Raw genomic sequence first — 23,678 nt, forward strand, 5'->3', positions numbered from 1 at the left:
AAGTGTTTATCGGCCTGAAGGGAAACAGCAAATGCATAGGAGAGAACATGCACATTGTTGGCTGACAAACAGCTTTGCTCATGGCAGCTTGGGGGGCGAGCGGTTATTTTCCACGTGCTCTTATCAACAGGAAATCTTAACTGCAGTTCATGCAGTGTGGGAGATTTTGGCCAGTCTCTCGAAACAAACATTTGAGAGCCCTTAAGATAACTGTCGCTCACCTTCCAGACTCATTAATCATTGACAAGCTGAAGCTATCCAGTTAGGAGGAAAGGAAGAGGGGCCGACGAATACATGTCAAACAAATCATGCTCTCGAGCTGGCACCAAACTCAAGAAACTCCAGGGAGAGACAAAATGTATGCTAATGTGCCAAATTAAATCCTGGCACTGAAATTGTGTGTGTGTGTACATGTGTGTGTGTGAGAGAGAGAGAGAGAGGAGATTGAGGACTAAAGAAATAACATGGCTCTGAGATCAAAAACTTGAAACCTTAACTCAATTCTCTCCCCTTTCCTCCCATCTCCAATGAGAATATATCACCCTGTCCAGGGGAAATAGAGTGAGAAGGTCGGGGAGACACAAAAAGAGATAAAGCTATGGAGTCCTGGGTTCCTGGCTTCCTTAGAGACCAAGGTAGATCCCGAAAGACTTATTTTTCCCCATTAACTTTTATGAAGCCTGACCTGGCTGTAATGTTTCTTAAATGCCAGCCAGCTTCCAGCCAGGATTTTCCAAGTGCATCTAATTGCCCACTTTATCACAGACGCTATCAGGTAAATGGCGTTCCACCTCCGCTGGGCCAGCCTAAGGTTGACACCCAGGACTTGTCAGGCAACGGATCACAGAGCCAGCATGGGGGCCCTTGCGCCACATTCCTGCATGAGGGTGACAGTAAATTATGACATCTGCCAGGAAGATCAGGACATGGCTGTGCTACCGGATGCACCTAAGCTACACAACCAGGAAGCCTTTTAGGATGTGATTGGAGATGTGTCTGAGAGCTCTTAAAGGGACAAAGAGCCTCTTTCCCCAGCAACAGGGGAACAGAGATGAACCCTGGACATTTGCTTTTCTCTTTGATGATATTTAATGACCTATTTTTATGTTTGGGTGAATAATGCTACCTGGCAATTATCAAGTGTTCCAGAGTTTAAATTGCGCTTATATCCATCCTCTCAAGACCCTCAAAGCCACTCAGAGGAACAGTCATCATTCCCATTGTCTAGGATAAAGAAACCAAGAGGGAGCCAGGGTAGCTGATTTGGTTCGGGTCAAAAGAAAGTGCTAGAAAGTGTTAGAGCTGGGCCTCAAATCTAGGTCTTCAAACCCCTCAAAACACGTGTTCTTCGCTTTACTGAGATCTTCTCCACCTTCTTCCTCTCCAAAAGTGTTTTTTTTTTTTTTAAAGATTGGCACCTGAGCTAACAACTGTTGCCAATCTTCTTTTTTTCTTTCTCTTTCTGCTTTTTGTCCCTAAATCCCCCCAGTACATAGTTGTATATTTTAGTTGTGGGTCCTCCTAGTTGTGACATGTGGGACGCCGCCTCACTGTGGCCTGATGAATGATGCCATGTCCTGGCCCAGGATCTGAACCAGTGAAACCCTGGGCCGCCGTAGCGGAGCACGCAAACTTAACCACTCAGCCACGGGGCCGGCCCCAAAAGTGTTTTTTTAATTGTAGCTTTGGGAATAGGCATTATATTTTTGTATATGTATGCCTTTTAGTCTAAATCCTTACAGAACTGACCTGAACATTGATACCAAAAAAAGGAAACAAAATAAAACACCAAAACCAAGAGGGAAAAATAATCCTTTCTTACTAATAAAACTAGATTTTTTAAAAGGAGCTATTGGAAAAATAAGTAAATAGAAGAAAGGAGGATAAGTGACTGGGAGTATGAAATTATCAATACAAATAATCATTTATTGAAACTTTTGGTGGACTAAGGTGGAATTTCAGACAAACTCTGCACAAGATGGGAGGGTAAAGGTGTGACTTGAAATATGTTAGGACGTGGGAAGTTCTTTGAGTTCAACAGCATGAAAGACTTCAGCAAAGAATCTAAGCCTGAGATATTGGGACAAAATGTATGGGACTTATCTCATTTCAGCGCAATCTCACAAGGAAAATACTCAGCCCTTAAGATTATAAAGAGAAAAGGAGGTGGTTTTGTAGGTGCAGATCCCACAAATGCTGATCTAAACTGGCGACAAATTGTCCCTTAAATGCCTGAGGTTCCACATTCGAGCACCCCCACCTGTAAAGGAGACAGGCTTTTTGACTTGTCAACGCTACACGGAAAATTGATGGTGCAAAGATCAAGATTTGGTTTGATTCCCAATGTGATGACTTAACGTTTGACGACCCTGAGCAAGTCATTAATTTGTCTGTGCTTAATTTTCTCATCTGAGAATGTGAATAAAAATGTTTAGTTGCATAGGCTGTACTAAGGATTAAATGAGAAACTGGGTATAAGAGGACTTTATAAACTACAAAATGGTATTACTTCCATCTTAAAACAACCTAGTATTTGCTGAAAGTCAATGCCCTTAAGGATTGGAAAAGAAAATGGCAGGATTGATTTTATCCTGCATTCAACCACCATTTATTGAGTACTTAGCATATGCAAGGTGCTCTGCTAACAACGCTGGTGCCACCTAAATAGAATAAGACATGGTCATGAACACTGGAAGGTTAAATTGGTCAAGGTCAAAGCTACCATATACGTATGAGCGTGTCTGTATTCCTTTCTTCCAACATTTATTGAATAGCCACTGCCTTAGGAAATTCACCAAATGGCTGATATGTGTATGTGTGTGTGTGTATGCATGTGCGTGTGTGCCCGTATACACCAATAACCAGGTTATATTACATTGTGATACATATTATGACAAAATAATTTTATGAGCCTATTTAATGATAATATTTTCTGGAAGAGAGAGTCTAGAAACCTTAACATATGCACTTAGTTCTACACCTGGAACTATTTATACACAAATGCTAATGTTTTTAATAATAATATTTCAACGTATAATGGCTTAGATAATGTTTTCCCTCACTGTAGTTTTTGGCAATATTGGAGGTAAATAAATAGATGGATACACTTAACTTAAGTGACCAGGAAATGGAAAAACTGACAAGTCATCGTAAGCAGGCATGACTGGTAGAATGAGGTTGGTTCACCACAATTAGAAGCAGTAAGAATTCTAGAATAAAATGTGAATGGATGTGGCATCTTCTGGCCTTCCTTGCGTCACAGTCGATATTTCAAAACACTAATAAAATGCCACCTATGCTCAAAAGCCTGGTGAATAAATTGAAATAAAGAGGTTTTTTTTTAAAGATTCAGTGGTTTCCTTGCCATTCAGTCTTAAGTCACAATCCTGAGGTAAAAAACTGAAACCTCCCCTTTTCTCTCTTCTATTAGCTAAACTTTTTGAAAAAGGGTTATTATCGTTGCTTCTGAGATAAATAGAAACTACATTATCAATGCAGACAATTTGTGTGGCTCAAGGAGAAGACAAGTGTAAATATATTTTATACGCAATATGTCTTGCACTCTATTATAAACATTTATTTGTTTGAAGTTCTGCTAAAGAATTGCTTGCTTGGGTTCTTAGTTAAGATACATGATGGGCATTATTTTCATGCTAAAGCACCATCTTCCCTAAAAGATCCTGTAAATCCTAGCATTTAGGAGGCTGGAATTTCACTGAAAACATTCCACCCCAGTCCACAACTGCCGATGCTCTTCGTTACAGTTGTTGACACATAACGAAAAACACAATAACATGACCAGAAAAGACTCTTCAGTTTTTCAAGTGGTTTGAAAAACATTGTCCTTTGATTCTTTTATGAGGGTTCCATAATTTCTTGGGGTTTTCCAGCTGCTTTTTGATCACTGGCTCTGCCAGCCTCTCTTCCCAGACAGAAACTGGGACACTTGACGGTGGTTGTGGTAAATTAATAAAGAGAAAAAATAAACAGAAGGTCCTTTTCCCATGTGTTTTTTTTCAACTTCCTAAATCTGTTCACTATACAGTTAATTTGGAGCTTACAATGCAGGAACCCTGTCTGGCCCTTCTAATTTATCATTCTCTTCTGAAGTTATTCCTTCCTTGGAGAGTCCACAAGGGGAACTCACAGCAGGCAAGTGAATGGATGGTCCTCTCTCCAGGTTCCCACATTCTTTCAGGACATCTGGGTCGCTGGATGCAAAAGCAAAGCAAAACTGTCTAGGATTTCTACCATCCAATCCCATAGGTTTAATATCATCTAGATTAGTGGTAGGCAAACGTTTTCTGTAAATAGCCAGACAGTAAATGTTTTTGGCTTTGCAGGCCATATGGTCTTAGTCACAATTACTCAACCCTGCCGCTGTAGCATGAAAGTAGCCATAGATAATATGTAAATGAATGAATGTGGCTCGGTTCCAATAAAGCTTTATTTATGGACACTAAAATTTGAGTTCCCTATAATTTTCATGTGTCATAGAATATTCTTCTTGTTTTGAATTTTTTCCAACAATTTAAACGTGAAAAAAGCCTTCATAGCTTATGGAGCCCTACAAAACCAGACAGCGGCAGGATTTGGCCCACATACTGTAGTGAGCTAATCCTTCATCTAAATGATCAGTTCTTCAAATTTATGTCTCAAGCCAATACTTCCCTTTTGGACTTTACAACTGAGTATTGATATCTCTCGTTGGTCATTCCTCAGACACTTTTGGTGTCTAAAATGGAAGCTGTAACTCTCTTCTTCCATTGCATTTTTTACCAGGTCTTTTCTGTCTGAGAAAAATACTTTCACATCTTCCTCATAGTTACTACAGCCATAAAATTGCTAACCATTCTTGAGTGCTCCTTTAGTATACTCCATATCCAATCCATCACCAAATTCTGCGGATTGTACTTCTAAGACATACCTCAAATCTGCTTAATTCTCTCCATCTGGTCCAAGCTACTCTTATCCGTTACCTGGATTCCTATAAGAACTTCCTAATTGAAATCTTTCCCTTTTCTGTCTTTTCTATTTGCTAAATCCTTGCAAACAGAGTTCTTGTCATTACTTCGAGGTATATGGAAACTGTGTGATCACATTGACAACATACACTGGTAAAGTAGAAGTTTCCACTCCTACTCTCTCTCAGAGGATTTTGCGTACAGCATCTGAAGTGAACTTGCTAAAGCATTAGTCAGAAAGTCACTCTGATGGCTTTCCTTTGCCCTGAAAAATAATCCATACTCCTAATTAAACTCTTTAAGTTTCTGCCTGAGACAAATTCCACCTTCACCTCCATCTCTTCACCACCTCTGACCACGCTCATCCTTGTTCATTACACTTCAGCCCAGCTGGCATCTTCTCTTTTCCTGCAGCCTACTTCACCCTTTCCTGGCTCTAGGCCTTTCCTCACTCTTCTCTCTGACTGTAGTGGTGTTTCCCCAGTACCTTGCATGGCTGACTCATTCTCATCCTTTAAGTGTCAACTTAGCTATTACTTCTCCACTGACCACTTCAACCAAAGTCAGCATCTCCCTCTTCACCTTAATGATTTCCTTTATAGACTCTATTCTGATATTTAACAGTTTTGATTGCCCCTTTTTTTTTAGCCAGTTCCTTATTTGTCTTTCATATAGAATGCAAGCGATGTGAGGGTAAATACTTATCCGTCGGATTTGCTATATCCAAAGGCTAGTCTAACAGACAGCAGATACATAAGTATTGAATAAATGATGTAATAAATGGATCTATCAATTTAAAAACTTAGGCCAATTCTATGGTGTAATTTTTAAGTGTATGCAAATTTTTAATTGAAATATACATTACACTCAGAGAAATGCATCGTGGCATAGTTTCTATTCTATTTTTAACGCCTTTGTTCATTTTCCAATTTATCTACAAAAAAACCCCCATGAATCACTTCTGTTATGAGAAGTAATAGAAATGCAAATGTTAATAAAAGGAAATTCCAACCTGCTAAAAATTTTTGTTGACAGTTTTTTAAATCATGTCCTTGAAATGTGCATGGTTACGTTGGACCATGGAAATGCTTCAATGTCTAAGGTAAATGGAGAAAAGGTAATACACCACCTGGATTCTGCACCTGGGAAAACCTGTTAAGGAGCAATTTTTCCCTCACATGGAGCTCTGGGGAAGGCATGTGGGGGCCTTGGGTTGAGTAACTACGTCGTCTCTGTTGAGTCACACATCTCTTTATCCTATACTTTCAGCTTTTTTCGAAAAACATCATTTAATTTGAAGGCTGATTAAGCAACAGAGGTGATAAAACAGTGCATGAATGGGGGCTGCAGTATAAGTTGAAATCCTGACTGTGTCTCTGTGGCCCATGTAATATTGACCTCTGAGCTCCAATTTCCTTCTTTGTAACAGAGAACCCAAAGTAACTTCTCATTAGACTACTTTGAAAACTTAAAAGACATTTATAAGGATCTGGTATAGTATATGGTACGGACAAGGCATATATACAAATAAATTTATGTGTTGTAAATATTAGTTTTTAAAGGAATAAATTCTACGAGGTGGAAAAGGCTTGTATGTTTGTAATAAAAAGAAAACAAAATTTGGCTTGAGAAAGATCTCAGCTCTCATAAGCTTCTCAGATGATTTTTTCTCATTGTGTTCAGAATCCTTGCTGAATGTGTAAGCCGGCATTTACTACATTGTGCTACAATGACCAACAGCTTCTGAAACCCAGCAACATATAGCTACAAAGGTTGACAAGGGTTTATTTTTGTTTGCCTTACTTTGGGGCTGTGGCAGCTGCACACTGACCGTGAATCTGGTCCACATACATCCTCATCCCAGAAGCCAAGGAACAGAAGTAGTCTTTCTTTGGGACATACCCTTCTCATTGCACGAAAAAATGGAGATGGTTGAATCAAATATGGCTCTTCAGACTTCAAACACGGCATGTGTCACGCTGCTCACATTCCACTGGCGAAAGCACGTCACACAGGCAGAGTGGTGTCGTTGAGCTAAGGAGTCACTGCAATTCACATGGCAATAAGCAGAGACTGATAATTCTTTGACAAGAAGGAACTGGATGTTGGGTACAATAAACAGTAGACTACATTAACCTACATCTTTTTTTCTAAACTTAAAAGGAAAAAAATAACGAGAATGCCCTCTAGAGTTATGCAATCTAGTTCCTCCACCTGGAATAAACAAATGTTTAACAACAAAACATTTCTTAGTGGAACCAGTAGGTTGAGATGTTTAACATTATAGAAAATGCTGATATTTTAAGTAGCAAACTAAATAGCACAGTCTGGGAATACAGTTTCCAGTGATTGATATGGTTTTAGTAGGATGGTCAAATAGATGGATATAGTGTTAGACTGATGGGTTCGGGAAACACTATCATCATTCTCCTGAAATAGCAGGCCAGCTCTCGAAACTGTGGTGAGCATGATTACACTGAGCCCTAGGCTAAAGGATTTACAGTTTCCTTTAGTCAAACCACAATGTATTGATTAAATATTTGCCCAGAGTTTATTAGATTCGGGGTACTCACATTTGTCTGTATTAACAGTCATCAGATTGAATATACTGTTCATGCACTCAGTCATCAGTAAACAATAGAAGGGAAATTCCCTTTTTCTCACATATTGCTTGTTTTGCCACAGTAAAAATTAAATAATGCATTTCAGCTCTCCAAGTGTTACCTCTCTCATTGGTCAATATTTGAGTCCAGCTTTATCCCATTTAGAAATAAATGAAACGGTTACTATTGTTTTCATTTTTAAATTGAGAAACTGACCTTTGGAGAGTGAGCCTTGTCCTCTGATCCTGAACTGGGAAGGGGAAGACAAGAAGACAAGAAAGGTGCCCTGCATTCTTCATGAAGACCAGTGCACCAGCCTGGCTTGGTGGAAACCACAACAATTTCATCATGAAAAATTAACAAATTTTTGCAGAGAAGAATTAATCAAAATAGTTTTTCTCCCAGAGAGCCAATCTTCATAAATTCTTTTGTTGTTGATATTGTTTATTTGTTTTTTAAAAAGTACCTTTACTTGTGTGAAAATGCAGTTAAATTAGGCCAAGCTGGTTCAAACTCTTAGTTAAAAATGAGCAATTATTGAAATAAATAATTAAAAAATAGTTGATTTCTTTTCTTTTCTCTCTTTTTTAATAACCAAAACTTTTTTTTTTTTTTTTTGGCTAGGAAAGTTTCACCCTGAGCTAACATCTGTTGCTAATCTTTCTCTTTCTATTTTTTTTTCCTCCCCAAAGCCCCAGTACATAGTTGTATATTCTAGTTATAAGTCCTTCTAGTTCTTCTATGTGAACCACCACCACAGCATGGCTACTGACAGATGGGTAGCATGGTTCTGCACCTGGGAACTGAACCCCAGCCACTGAAGCAGAGTGTGCTGATCATTAACCACTAGGCCATCAGGGTTGGCTCTAATTGATTTCTTCACCCAGTTTGATAGTAGTTTACTGGGCAAATTGATGATTCACTTTAAAAACATTCAGGTCAGTTATGCATGTGGATAAAATGGTAAAATAAACTTTATACAGAAGTATGTATTTTCAGGCTTGAACAGCTAGAAAAACATGAAAATGCATGTGAGATATTTGGTTTTTTTATGCAAACTGAAAAAATCAGAAAAGATGTCAACAATTATACCTGAAAACTAAAGATCTCTCTCTCCTCTGCTTCTAGCCACCAAGTTCCCGTCTCCAAAGTCATTAATTTCTCACATAGACTTCCAGAAATAAGTCTATACATTAATGTAAGTTATTGCTGCAATATCAGTTAAAGAGTGCTAAAAAGGAGCAGGGATTAGGTAAATTTTTTTGTACTTGTCAATTTTTCTAAGTCTTGCCATCAAGAGCTGCGAGAAGCGGGAGAGGGAATTAAAGGAAGAAAATCTAAGAAACAGTACCATGTTCCCAAGCATTTCTATGCCATCCTGGGTCTCTCAGCACATTAATTGGTATTTTGACTTTTAAAATATTTTTTTTCCAAAATATCACTGAGCTAGAATTACAGAAAGGGGGTCTGATAGTCTCCTTGGAGAAAACAAGTAACAAGTAATGCTACATTTCAGTTGAGAATGCAGAATAAGATAAAAAAACAAAACAAAAGCCACTGCCAATCTCAAAGGGCTTGTCTCTGAGATGAGGGGGGATGACTTTAAGCTTATCCATTCATTCATAGAAGAGATATTTATTGAGCACCTAAAATATGTCAGATGCTGATGATGTGAAAGTAAACAATACAAATATGATGCCTACGGGCTTAGATGTTCCCAAAATTCAATCAGTCAACAGCCACATGCTGAATAGCTCATTTTCTGAAGGCCTATTGAAAAACTATCTTGCAGAAAGACCATTCCTTCAAATTATGAATTCATCAAAAATTACTTTTCATTACCAATTGCTATGTAGAATGTGGTAGATTGATTATAAAAATGATGACCAGGAAAATGTAAATACAAATAGCAGTGAGATAGCACTACACACTTGTTTGAAAGGATAAAATCCAAAAAACTGACAATATCAATTACTGGCAAGATTCTAGAGCAACAGGAGTTCTCATTCATTGGTGGTGATAAGAATGCAAAGTAGGATAACCACTTTAGAAGATAGTTTGACAGTTTCTTACAAAGCTAAATATACTTTCCCCTTGATGTTGGATCAAGTCATGCGATCTGCTTTATTCAGTGTAATGCAAACTGTCATGATGTTTAAGCAGAAGCATTAGGAGCCACTGCGTGGTTGGTTTTTATTTTCTTTCCTCTTCCATGAGAATGGCATGGGCCAAAGAAGATTTCAGCCTTAGCCGCAGATTGAGAAGACACACAGAGCAACACCAAACAGTTGCTATGAAAGGTGAGCAAGGCATAAATGTTTATGGTTGTAAGCCACTGAGATATGGGGATCACTTGTTACCACAGCGATGCTGACAAATATAACATCACATTCACATAAAAAATGGTGAATGATAGAGAAGAGTTCACGAATCCAAATTATAAAATACCAAATAAATCTACATTCAATGGAAGTGCACTGTCATCTACTGAAGATATGTAGATAGTGAATTGAATTTAACATGTTGTTTGTGTGCGTGATTTATTGTATTATCCTATTGCTTCTTTACTTTGGAACACTGACTTTCCCTTACCACTCATTGAAAGGATTTGTTATTTATTTATTTATTTATTTATTTACATATTCACTTAATTATTTACTCTCTATTTTTAAATAATATACAGATTACACCACAGTGGAAAACTAGAAGTAAAAAAGACAGTGGTGATATTATTTCTACTTTGTAAAAAAATAAAGTAAATTAAGTTGATTGGATTTAGTAGTGATTCGCAGATGATACCAGATAAAATAGAAATAGTTTTCTCATGTTAAGAGCCCTAGACATTTCTTGAATGATCAATGTATATATGCAAATGGCGGCCAAATTGGCTTTCAGCAAACTGGTTACTTAGTGAGTCAGTTTTTTCAGTCAGTTGGTGTCCTTGCGCATCTTTGCTCCCCTAGAGCTACCATTCTAGATTCAGGAGAGACTGAGCTTGGACCAAGAATTTTAGGCAGCAAGAAATTGTTTGATGTGTCCAACTGTATATTTTTACTCATATCATCTTTAGAACTCTCTCCAAGGGAAGCTAACCTGCATTCCCAAAGAGAGTGACTGTAAGAAAAGGAAATGTGAGTCAAATGAGAGTGGCTATCTTAAAAGAATTATACCAAATTAAGTCATCAAAACTTCTGTGTCAGGACCTGATCAATATAACATTGTCGTGCTAGAGGGAGGAGGAGTCTGCCTTCCCCTACCCTGAACTTAGCAATGTGACAGTGAAGTGGAAGAAGTCTAGGACCGTGGATGGTAAACAGATGGAAGCAAGCCTACACCATCTATGTAAGGCCCACAACGTCAACGATGTGAGAAATGCTGTTAGCAAGACTGAAGTGCTGGGGATTACATTGCTGGGGATCCAGAACCAGCATCTAATGTCTCTAGGAGGGATATTGCCTGATGATGCTGATGATGTTCTGTCTTCATTCTAGACTCCAGAGGAGGGGAAACTTAAGATGTGGTTTAAGTTATTATAAACTATATGTCTTTCATAGGTCAGTATGAATTGTGGATTACTATCTGATAACTGGGCACTTCCCAGAATTCATAGTCAAACCAGTGGTCCAGAATGAGCCCACACTGAAACTCTAAGGGAGATGTCTTGAAAGAAAAACGGGATTTTCTTCTATTGATTTTAAGGGCCAAATATGTCCTTATTGTGGGGGGATAGACTCAGAGGCACGGCATGTAAAGAGAGGTCTTAGAAAGTCAAGATTTAACCAGAGTGTTTGAAAGTCTTACAAAAGCAGGGAGGTCTGCCACTTTCCTGGGAAGTCTGAAGAGCTATGGTAGGTGGGCCACTTCACAACACTTCTAGCCAATCATAACCTTAACAACTTCGTTAGAAATTTGCCACCCTTGAGGATCTGCCTGGGGATGGCGTACGCTTCCCCTGATATCAAGGTCCCACAGGTACTCAGTTCAAACTCTCAAAACAACTTAGGATTGGAGCATCAACTTGGACACTTGTATGGGCAACCCAGGGTGACTAGAAGGAACAGCAAAATTATTCCCAGGATATATGAGCATCTTGACATTGCTTTCCTGATTCTGTCATTTGCGGGTTTATGCTCAGTGGCTAAGCAATGTATGAGAACAGGAAAGGTTTAGATTAAGAATGGTCAGAAGCCACAAATTCTAATTAGATTTTGGTTCGCCTCTACCTCTCAATATATGTCAAAATAAAGACAAATAAATGTAAGGACATATATGAGTGTTTGGAAACTTCTAAGAATGATGTCTTCAATACTGTTCTTGGAAATTGCAAATATTAAATTCTTCCCCCAAACCATTTTGGGGTCATCTCTGTTTTGCTGGTGCAATAGGCATGGCACCAGTCCACCTATGTGATCATCTAGCAGTGAGACGGGCTCATTAATCTTGGCCACTAGTAACATTTGCTGCGAATTTTGTTCCCATAAATCACTGAGCTTGTGTTTCCTGAACTGTAGAATGATGCTGAATCTTCCCAGTGATTTCAGAAGTTTTTCAAGCAAGCCTGGGAAGAGGAACCCATGATGCATAAAGATGGTCAAATCGGTTTTGGTAACATCCTCAATGAATTTCTAAACCAGAGAGGACCAGCAAGATGGTGGGCTACCTGAGAGAAAGAGGCAGTCAAGAATGAATCACAATGACTTTGAGACGGCAGTGAGCTCAGGCCAATCACATAATACTCGCTATTGTGCTCTGGCTTAGTCAGAGGCAAATTCAGGAAGCACATTCCATTAGACTAAATAAAGCTTCGATCATGTGTAAAATTCCCAGCTTGAATAGACAGCCATCCTATCACTCATCGGGCTAGATGCATTTAATGGGTGTAATTTCTTCCTCATATTTCTATGCATTTATTGTTTTATTTTTATTGTAGGAATTTGGGCATCTTATAAAGCTTATTATTTTCTGTTAAGCCTAGGCTTAAGTAAATACTGTTCTCCAGGGTGTACATGCAAACATGTTTCCTTTTGATTGTCAAAAGAATGGGGCAATCTGATTCAACTTAACTATGAGATTAGAAGAAAGGAAAAGTGGAGAAAACAAGAACAACCCCCTATTCAGCACCAAGCCAATGAAACTTCAAAGCGTATAGAAATCATTTTGGGGGGAGGGGACTTGTAAAGTATGAATTCCTCAATTCCAGAAGTTCTGATTCTTTATCCTCAAGATGGAATTCAGAAAAATGTAATATAAGAAAGCTTCACAAGTGATTTTGATATAGGTGAAGATTGCCTTGGACCCCTGTAAATTGCATTAAACTTGCTCTGAAATCTCTTAGAGGAGAAGGAAGGAAGATGGAAGATGAATGTGCTTTTTATTTTATGCAGGCCAGTTATCTGAAAAACAGTACATCAGAAATCGTCCCTGCATCATTTTAATTTCACAATTGAACCTCATTCACCAGAGCTGCTCAGCCACGTAGCTCCTGAGGTTTATATAACCCAGGTCTCAGCAGGCTGCTGACCGGAGCTTCAGTCCAAGCAAGTGCTCATTAAGCATGATGGTCGGCAGCGGACGGTAATTCTCTATACTATGTATACTCCAGTAGATTTTCCAAGGTAACAATATGCTCCAAATGGAAAACCTAGAAAAAGTGGAGACAATCTCTGAATATTTGGGGGTGAGAGATGGCTTATTTAGTTATTTTGTGGGAGGAACAGTCAGGTTGAAGGTGTTTCTATTAAGAATTTTCCAAAATTCCTCCAGCTGTAGACCCAGAGGCAGACCCTGAAACAAAGATTTCGATGTAGATTGTTTGGCAGGCTGCTTTAGGAAATACTGGTAGAGAAGTGGGAGACAGTGAGACTGGTGATGGAAGGCAGCCAATAAGGATGCTTTATCAAGCAAGTTATCATCCTGGACAACGGGGACTCAACCCTACGTGAGGAACTCTGGGAGACAGTGTGGAACACGTGCTTCAAGATGAGCTTCCCCACAGGCAGTCGGAGCTGGAGTCTTTGAATCCTGACTCGTATCTGTCATTGGTTGAAGGCTGCTCCAGGGGAACATTCATTCCCTGGTACTTGTAGCCTGCCTCTTGCAGGAGCAAATTGGGCTTCAGGGGCCAGAGCAAGTCCCCAGCCAAAGGTGCAGGTCTGGCAGTTGGGATTCAGGCAAAGGTGTACTGAAATGGTAAGGCCCAAGGATGCGAGAGGAGCCCTGAAAACGTCAGCTACAGGGACTTGGAAAAAGGAAGACTTTGAAGCCAGCTACTATTCTTTATCAGGACCATGGAAGAAAGGACTTACTAGGCAAGAGCCAGCCAAGCCTTATTACATTTAATATGTCTCTTCTGCAGAAACAGCAAACCAGGTTAAGGGCAGGGAACTGGCCAGCTGATTGCCAGTCTATGAGTGACTGATGTTATCACGGTGATGAATTGGACCTATGATACCAGTTCACTTGGATTTCAATTTGAGAGTCCTTCCATATCTGGTAAAATGTAAAATTTTCTTTATACCCCAAAGTAGAGGATGCCCCCAGTGGAAAATTTAAAAACACCTCCTATGTGTATGTCCTAGTTCTGTTAAAGTCTTTTGCCTTGTCTAAGAGCAGGTTTCATGGTACAATCTCAGGTCTCTGAGTGTCACCAGGCATAGATTGAAAATAAGCAGAGGGGCCAGCCTGTTGGTTAAGTGTACATGTTCCGCTTCTTGGAGGCCTGGGGCTTGCCGGTTCGGATCCTGGGTGCAGACATGGCACCGCTTGGCATGCCATGCTGTGGTAGGCATCCCACATATAAAGCAGAGGAAGATAGGCACAGATGTTAGCTCAGGGCCATGCTTCCTCAGCAAAAAGAGGAGGATTGGCAGATGTTAGCTCAGGGCTAATCTTCCTCAAAAAAAAGAAAAGAAAAAGAAAATAAGCAGAAATTCTAAATAAGATTTGCTGTTCTATATGGAATTATTTTTAATATTTATATAATATAACAATTTTTAATTATTGACATTAAGATTCTACATGGAAAAATGCTATTCACCTGGAATTAGTAATTTATTTTCAAATGTAAATGGTTTTATATCCCTTCTGTTAAGTTGTTCAATTCAGAAAAATGTACGTAAAAATTGTGAATTTCTCATCTGAAATATAAAGAAAAAGGAAAATGATTTTTTATTAATTGAAAAATTTCTCCCTACCTCCACAAAGTACATAATGATTGAATATGTAAAGAGTGTCATACTGAAGTAAAACCAATTTTTTAGCCCATCAGGAGAAATGTCACGTGAATTCATATAGCACTTTCGGAAACCACCAAATTTGGTTGACAAAGAAAGTGAATAAGAATCTGGTGTTATTTTAGGTATGCTCAATACCTTTTCCCAAAATGTTGGAGTGGCCACAGCTGCACAAACTACAGCTTTGCAAAGAATTAAAACCACCCCCTTGTTCATGAAGGGCCACCAATTACAGTGCAATGGACACGATGCCCTAAAGCCATTTGAATGGATTCAGAGAGGGATTTTTTTCCCCTAAAGATCTGCAGACTCATCAGATGGAGACACTGTGGAAAGTAGCATGCCAGGTTTAGATTTCCTCCTGCCTCTGGTCAGTTCTGAAATTCAGAAGACTTCCTCTTGTGTGCTCTGTGGATCCAAGCAAACTACGTTTAAGTTTGACACACACACAAGGTATGATTGTTTAATTGTGTCTTTAAATTCAATTTATTCCCACTTCAACTGTTTGCCCTCCAGCAATATTTACAAACTGTGGAAGGATTTCCTGGCTACAGTCATGCCTGGGAATGCTGTCTAAAGTAACTTGGCTTAAAGCTACCAGTTTGGCACTGGGACAATTAATATCAAAAGATATCCTAAATTGAGTGTCAATTTCTTGGTTTTCTTATGTTGTGTTCTCTGTTACACGTAAGGGACTCTTTGTTGCCAGTGCAAACTAGTGTCAAAAACATCTCTTTTAAGAGAAAAAGAATCTACCTACCAATATTGTAATTTGAATATGGGTATAATTTTGCAACTTGGACTTATTCAGCTGATTTGGGTACTTTCTGTATTGTTTTATTATTTATTTAGACTGGAAAGCCAAAAATTTCAACTGTGAAATCCCCCAAATCTCCACTGGCTATTGAAATCTTTATGCCTCTTAAATGATAAAGCCACATTAAACGTGTCCAAATTGACAGAATGAGATGATAAGCTAAGTGGGGATAGAATGAGTTGAGAGGTACACTGATTAGAAGACATGATAGAAGAAAATCATATATACACCCTCCACATTTAAGTTACACTCTCTCTAACGTGTGTCCCTTTGGCTACGGAAGTAGAGAATCATGAGGGAAACACAGAGCAGAGCAAGAAAGGGAAAAGGATAGGAAGGTAAAACAAGGAAGATGGGCATCATCGAAAGGTTCACAGCGATAGAGACAGTGAAAGAATGAACAAGCATCTTGGTCTTAGTACCCTCGTCTATGAAATGCTGGTGTTGATGAGGATGACCTAAGAGTTCAAATAATTCTATAGTTCTTCAGTTCTTTGTTTTAAAGTGAGAATCTGATTTTAGCCACCAGCCAATGAAACCTCTCAGAATGACTGTCCCTTGTATCTTTGGATAAAAATAGCTCCTTGTAGGAGCCACCCCAGGGCTGAGTGGTTAAGTATGAGCACTCTGCTTCAGAGGCCCAGGGTTCCCTGGTTTGGATCCTGGGTATGGACCTACACACTGGTCATCAAGCCATGCTGTGGCTGCATCCCACATAGAAGAACTAGAATGACTTACAAGTCAGATATACAGCTATGTATTGGGGCTCTAAGGAGAAAAAAGAAAAGAGGAAGACTGGCAGCAGATGTTAGCTCAGGGCCAATCTTCTTCACCAACAAAAAAAAAAGCATACTTAAAAAAAATAGCTCCTTGTAAAATGGTTTGTGAGAACAAATTGTCTTCCAGCTTTTTCGCATTTTTTTATGCACAAAGATCAAGTTATCAGGCCATTCAAGCTTCTGAAAGAACTTGAGAAAAATTACCAAGTGGCAGAAATGGGCTTCAGATTAACTTTGCTACCTAAGAGCTCTTTGTACCAGGAGCTGCATGACCATGAGACCAGTTGACCCCATCACTGAGCTCAGAAGTGTAGTCATTAACTGCATAAAGATAGTCAATCTCTAGGCTGAGTTTGCTAGAGCACTGCCCATACTTTAAGGGATGATATTGCCTTGTAGGGCAGGTGTTCTGCCATGAAAATAACAAACACTAGCCACCAGTCAGATATTTTAGTTCCGGAATTGATGTCAGCGCAGATGTAGAGTCATTCTGTCTTCTGCTTCCTACCTCTGAGTCAGAGGGAGGCACAGGTGCATCTCACTCTGCTTCAGACCGTGAGGCAGCATGATGCTTCCAGCCATTTTCATCTGGAGGCTGCAGAGACCATTTTGGAGAAGTGGTGGACGTTCCTGGAGGACTTGCCTGGAGGCTGGGTGCCCCTCAGCAACTTGTCCCCACATCAGTGCCTGAGCAATAACATCCACGCTGGCTTCTTTCCCCAGAGCACTTCACAGGAGCCTGTCACAGGAACATGAGAGGCCCTGCATGGCCAGAGAGCTGGTCTTGACTCAGCTCATTGAGTTATGGCAAATACATGGCCTACCTGAGGTCAGACATGGCCCTACTTCCAAAGTTCGGTTGTAGAATTGCCACTTGTCTAGGGGCTTCTAATTCCACTTGGTCCTGAAGACAAGTAGACTAAGAATATAGAGTAGTTCTTTTGGCAGCAAGTCACTTAAACCCCTATCTAATGCTGAAAACAAAGGAAATAATTTTTTTTTTTTTTTTTTTTTAAGATTGGCACCTGAGCTAACATCTGTTGATGATCTTTTTTTTTTTTTAATTTTTCTTCTTCACCCCAAAGCACCCCAGTACATAGTTGTATATTCTGGTTGTAGGTCCTTCCAGTTGTGCTATGTGGGATGCCACCTCAGTGTGGCTTGATGAGTGGTGCTAGGTCTGCGCCCAGGATCCAAACCAGCAAAACCCTGGGCCGCCAAAGCGGAGCGCGTGAACTTAACCACTCGGCCATGGGGTCAGCCCGAAATAAATTCTCTTTGTGTTCAAAGCATTCCATCAAACTAGTTAGTCAGAGCCATTCTTAGAATATGGAGACCAGGGGTCCAGGGCCAGCCGTGTAGTATAACTGTACAGCTTGGAGAACTCTTGCACACTGAGCTCATCCTCATAACCAACACCCACATGAAGACACAGAGCCTTGCCAGCACCTTGAAAGCTGTGCTTGTGGTGGTTCCTGGGCATTCCACAGCCGATGCCCCCTAGGGTAACCACTATCCTGACTTGTAACCCCTGCCTTTAAACTTTATGCGGACAGGATCATATGTTATGTACGCTTATGATTGGGTGTTTCTGCTCAACACAATGTTTGTAGAATTCACTGATAGTGTTGTATACAGCTGTAGTTCATTAAGTCTCATGGCTACAGAGTTTTCCATTGTAGGAATATGCCACAATTTATATATCCATGAAACTACTGAAGGGCAGCAGTTAGTCTCAGGTTTTTGGCTACTGTGAATAAAGCTGCTATGACCATTTCGTTTGGTGTACCTACGCGTGCACATCACAGGGGATGCTTATTCTTAGTAGTGGGATTCCTATGCAGATGTTCACTTGTAGCAGACATTCTCCAAACAATTTCTACAGTGTTTGTATCCACTTAATTTCACCAGCTGTGTGTAAGAGTTTTGGTTGCTTAGCATCCTCAATACTTGATATTGTATGTCTTTTTAATTTTATCTACTGGGTCTGTCATCAAGCCACATACTTTAAATGAGTAAAATGTGTACAGATTCAATAAACATAGGCAAAACATTAAGCAAAATAAAGTAAAAGCACTGAAATAGCATGCAGAATTCATTCATTTAACATGTTCAGACTTTCAAAGGAGGTTTTAGGAAAATGAACAGCCAGAAAATGGAAATTTCAAGGAAAAGATTTAAAGAGAGATGTCTTTATGTGGATATAATTACGCCTTTCCTGAACATTCTGTTTCCATGTCCTCCTCAGATGGATGCTCAGTGTCTCCCAAACCTCCAGGTCCAGGGTGGTTTCACTATTTTGTTTCTTAGCAATAATAATAATAACAGCAGCAACAGCAACAGCAACAGTGGTTTAAAGAATTGAGCTTAACGACTTTCACGACATGCTTGCATTCTTGTTTTCTGACCTGATTCTCACAAGTACGAGATAAATGTGGATTTTCATATCTTTGGTGCACAATCAGAGGATAGAGGTCCTGAGATAATAAGAGACTTGCCCAGATGATTGGAATCAATAAGAAGAGATGCAACAAGTCTGGGATTGGAACCAAGGCCTTTAGGTTTGTCAGCTTCTTGATGGCTTTCTTTACCCTCCACAGAGCTCAACTAATAAAGATACTTTATACTCATAGAGATTCTCTATACAATAACCTTTTTAGTTTTCTTTTTGTTAAATCACTGTTTTAGAGACCAGATGAAGTTGTATTGTTCCTATTTCACAGATGAAACGAGACAAGCCCCAGGGTAATTTAAGAATGTTCCACTTTTTATGACCAATTAGCTAGTGGGAGACACATAGGGAAGCCCTATCATATTGATTAATTTCTTAAATTCTGTCTACTAAAATAGAAGTGCTCAAGAAACAGGGGGCAGATGCAGCCATACATAGCAGGATGCTTCTGATGGAATAATAATCATTTCTATAATCTTGGAAGTTCACATTTCTCTGCCTTTGTTTAGACTCATAACTTCTTCAGTGTAGCCAAAGAAAAAGAAACTCCTATAATGCTAGCATTATAAACCTTGGAGGCTCGGATATGGAGCAATTCCATACTCAAAATTCTATTAACTTCTCTGATTGAAATTAAGCAAATAAGTATTCACTGTAGTCCCAGGTCTTTCTCTAGTCCACATCTCTTAGTAGATAAAAATGAAACTGTACAACATCAATTAATGGCCTCTTGATGAATCTAAGCTTCCGGAACCCAGAGCCAAAAAACCAGATTGCTAATTTTATGTAACAAAAAATGTGAACATCAGCCAATTTAAACTGGGATTTAGGCCTTTCTTGTTCCCACTGGATTTTGTTGTTTTGGGGGTAGGGTGAGTAACAGGAAAAGAGTTTATGAAATATACCGGGTGGGTCCTTCTGTAAAAAAGAGAAGGAGAAAAAAAGCCTCCCAATGTTTTCTGATTTCAAGGCCAAATAACAACAACAAAAAAGCTTTATTGTTTCTTTTGTTAATCCTTCCAACTGTGCTGGAAGTCCCGAGGGGGGAGGTCAGCCCAAGCAAGTTAAGCTGGTGTGTCCAATATTGCATACAGTCCAAGCTGGAGTCAGTATTCAGCCAAGTGAACGTGTTTGGTTAGAGGTGTTTGCATTAACCTCCATTCTTCACGTGGTCTGGGTCACCTCAGTGGCCAAACTCCACTCCTTTGGACTAGGAAATTGCTGACGCCCACGAGAGCAGCTCTAGTATCCACTGGATAATTAAAGGATAAAGAATATGTCAAGAAATATGTCAGAGTTATACATTTTGGTTAATTCATTGTGTAAATTAAATGCATAGCTCATAAATATACCAACAATGGAAAATGTTTATTGGCGGTCTCATCTCAGTCCCAGGCTACGTGTCAAATTAAGGGGCCAGCCCCTGGGCTGAGTGGTTAAGTTCGCGCACTCCACTTTCGGGGCCCAGGGTTTTGCAGATTTGGATCCTGGGCACGGACACAGCAATGCTCATCAAGCCATGCTGAGGCAACGTCCCACATAGCACAACCAGAAGGATCTACAACTAGAATATACAACTATGTACTGGGGGGCTTTGGGAGAAGAAAATAAAAAAGAGAAGATTGGCAACAGATGTTAGCTCAGGTGCCAGTCTTTAAAAACAAATAAGAAATTTAAAACAAAATCAAATTAAAATAAGAAAACCATTTTAAAAGCTTGACCAAATAGAAACTGAATATTAAAAGAGTTATTTGCGGACAGGATACATTTCCTATGTTGAGACATTCTTGTACATTTCAGATAGGATTTGATTTGTCCAAATCTGATTTATATGCATTCTTTACAAAAAAGATCTGTAACACAAATTTCTTCTGGGTCTTAGAAGAAATAAATTAACATATTTAACTTAAGTCATAAAAGTAAAGCTACGATAAATTGCAAGTGCAATAAAACTTGTTCCTGTTCCTTCCTATCTAGAAAACAGGAGGCAAAAGTAGATTTCGACTTCAGTCTATTGTCTTTATAAGAAAAATAACTTGATATGGATTGAGAGAAATTTCCTCATTTTTTGGTTGTTGAATAATGAATTCCTTATTATCTATAAACGTACAGCATATCTGTCAAGAGCAGAACAGGATAAATACAACTAGATTGAATAAAGCAATATCTTGGGCAGAGATCCCACAAGAAGAAACCCAATGTCTGCAGCATCTCATCGTAGGCTGAGAGAGCATGATTAGGCGAGCAAAGGCATTCCATTTGGGGTAGTCTAGAGAAATGCAATCTTTGCATTGCTTACATTTATTAGAAACTACAAAGAAATTTAAAAAGCATGAAAACAAGCTGTGGTCATATTTTAGAAATGTTCCTTGGAGGAGCAGTAATTCAGACTGGAAAGAAGTCCTAACTGACATTTGGTCATTCAGTCCTGTGTGCATTTAAGCATTTAGAATCAGCTTATATATATATATAGATAATATATAAAACCTCAAAATATATAAGTTGTGTTTTTACCACTGTGGGTGTTTTTCTTTCTTGTGGGGAGGAGGCAGAAAGGAATAGAAAATGAGTGAGGTGCAATTGTACCCCTAAAAGAAGATAGTCCAAGCAATGCAAAGGAAAGAAAACAATATCCCCAAGCAATACATTAAGCATGTCAAAAGTAGTCATGAGGTTGACTCTGGAAATTGGGGAAATATAGAGTTCTGGAGCTCAGTTTTGCAAGTGGTATTCGTGTTAGAAGAAGCCAGAAAAAAGTCATGAGAGTCAGAATTATGACATGTGAAAGGAAATGGGTAACAATAGGCTTAGAGCCCTCAGGAGAAGGGAGGATTGGTGGTTAATTTCAGGAATGAGGAGTCTCATGAAATGAAATGGATGGGATATTGCAAACAAAAGGGAATAATGTAGCATCCAACCAATGGGGAAAAAATATGGACAAAATTCTCTCACTTTTTAAGATATTACCCTCTCAAAGTTGCCTAGAATGACCACGCTATTTAAAATTATCACTCATCTGAGCCTCCTTCCCTCTATATCCCTTATCCCCCTTGTCTTGTCCTAATTTTCTTTCATAGCACAACACCTTCTAATGCCTTATATTAGTTTTTCATTTTTTTTTTTATTGAATGACATCATTTCCCTAGCTAGAGTGGAAGCCCACTGAGAGCAGAGCGCGCTTGTTCAATGATGTATCTCAAGCATCTAGAATTGTCTGACATACAGCAGGCACTTCAAAAATATTTGATGAATGCATGAAAGAATAGGAAATATAATATTCAAGGAGGCAAGGTCACGTACTGAACTTGAACTATGACATTTCCCGTTATATAATAAGTGCACTTGATACTGATTTACAGAGGAAACAAGCCCAGCATTATACCTTCTCTTGGAGCCAACCTACTTTACAGGAATGTGGCAAACATTAGAAAAAGAATAGAAAATTCCACTAAGTGTCACAGAGAAAGAAGAGTCAAAGAACTGTGAGTGTGTGACACGACAACTAAAGGTTGAACTTAAGAATCTGCCTTGTGGTAGGTGTTCTAAGCGGAATAGAATTCTAATATCCCCTCTCCATAAAACAAAACAAAACAATGTGTCTGGACATGGAATCCACAATGTAGACCCATCAAATTCATGAAACTTCTTAATAGCATCTGGCATCCACAAAACTTTATCAATTGGTGTAGCACAGATACGGTGGCATTTCATCCTGGTAAAATTTAGTTTTAGGAACATTTGCTGAATTATTGCCTTAGGCTCCTCAAATTTTACAAGACCTCTAATACAAATATGTGTTTAACAATTCCATTTCACCACTTCTTAGTCATCTGCAACCAAGAGATCAGTGAAACCAATAAAGATATCACTACATGTTCCGTGTAAGTTGGAATGGAAGATTTGTATGCATATATGGTCCTTGTCTTCCAGAAGGTCAGAGCAGATGCTGTGGGTGCTCCACCCTTATCTCCTTAGCACTCAGACTTCCCATATCATCTGAAGGCTCTTTACTGCAAGTACTTATCTCTCTTGGCTTGAGAGCATTCTCTGGTAGAAGGGAGCAGCCTGGCCGTTACATGCCAGAAGTGCTGGGACTTAGCTGCCCCACATGAGGCTCCCACTAATGATGAACAAGAATTGGAGGGTAAATGCTCCATTTCCTCACCCCTTCGGTGGAACAATTCTGAGATGTGCTCTGCAGATTCTCCCAGAGGTCCTCAGTGGCATTATGCTCCAGTTACTGACGGGGTAACCTCAGTACTATGCCTTAAATTGCCTGCCTCCCATTTCCTGTCTCACTTCCCTGTTCCTCTATCAGTGCTCTGTGGAATCATCCTTATACTCAAGTTCTCATCCCAGGGTCTGCTTCTGGGGAATCCCAACCTAAGACAAACTTATAGTCTATTAATGAAAGACAATATATCTCGAAAGCTGACACCTAAATGTGAGACTATGTGGCAGGAGTTAACTGCCATAAATGGAGAAGGGGATAAATTAGGCTAAAGATGACAGGCATGCTTTGAACTTTGAAGAGGAAGTAGGATATTTTGCCAGACTCTGAGGGACATAGTGGCTTTTTAGCTGGATATGTGAGGAGAGAGATGTTAGGAGTCAGGAAAAGAGCGTAGGGTATTTGCAGAATTGAGGGGGGAGCAGGTTGTTTCAGAAACAAGTCTGATGAAAGTTGGCCAGAGACCTATTGGCATGCAGAAGATGGCATCATAAAGCGTCTTCTGTTATTTCCTGTTTGGCCAAGTAAAGGTTCCAATCACAATTTGTGTGCAGTGGATGCTTTTGGTGTCCTCATCTGAGTCCCTGTTACTGGCTAATG

General features: G+C 39.4%; 1 long non-coding RNA gene across 4 annotated transcripts in view; it reads right to left on the reverse strand.

The window, feature by feature from the left end:
• The window catches only part of LOC138920263 (uncharacterized), a 54,638-nt gene that overhangs the window by 21,613 nt on the left and 9,347 nt on the right, over positions 1–23,678 (reverse strand). For all 4 annotated transcript variants that reach the window (XR_011431133.1, XR_011431132.1, XR_011431135.1 and 1 more), the window contains one exon: positions 6,867–7,009. This is a non-coding gene — a long non-coding RNA (uncharacterized lncRNA). The remainder of the gene's footprint in view (positions 1–6,866; positions 7,010–23,678) is intronic.

Source organism: Equus caballus, chromosome 22 (assembly GCF_041296265.1).
Source record: "Equus caballus isolate H_3958 breed thoroughbred chromosome 22, TB-T2T, whole genome shotgun sequence".
NCBI classification, from domain to species: domain Eukaryota; kingdom Metazoa; phylum Chordata; class Mammalia; order Perissodactyla; family Equidae; genus Equus; species Equus caballus.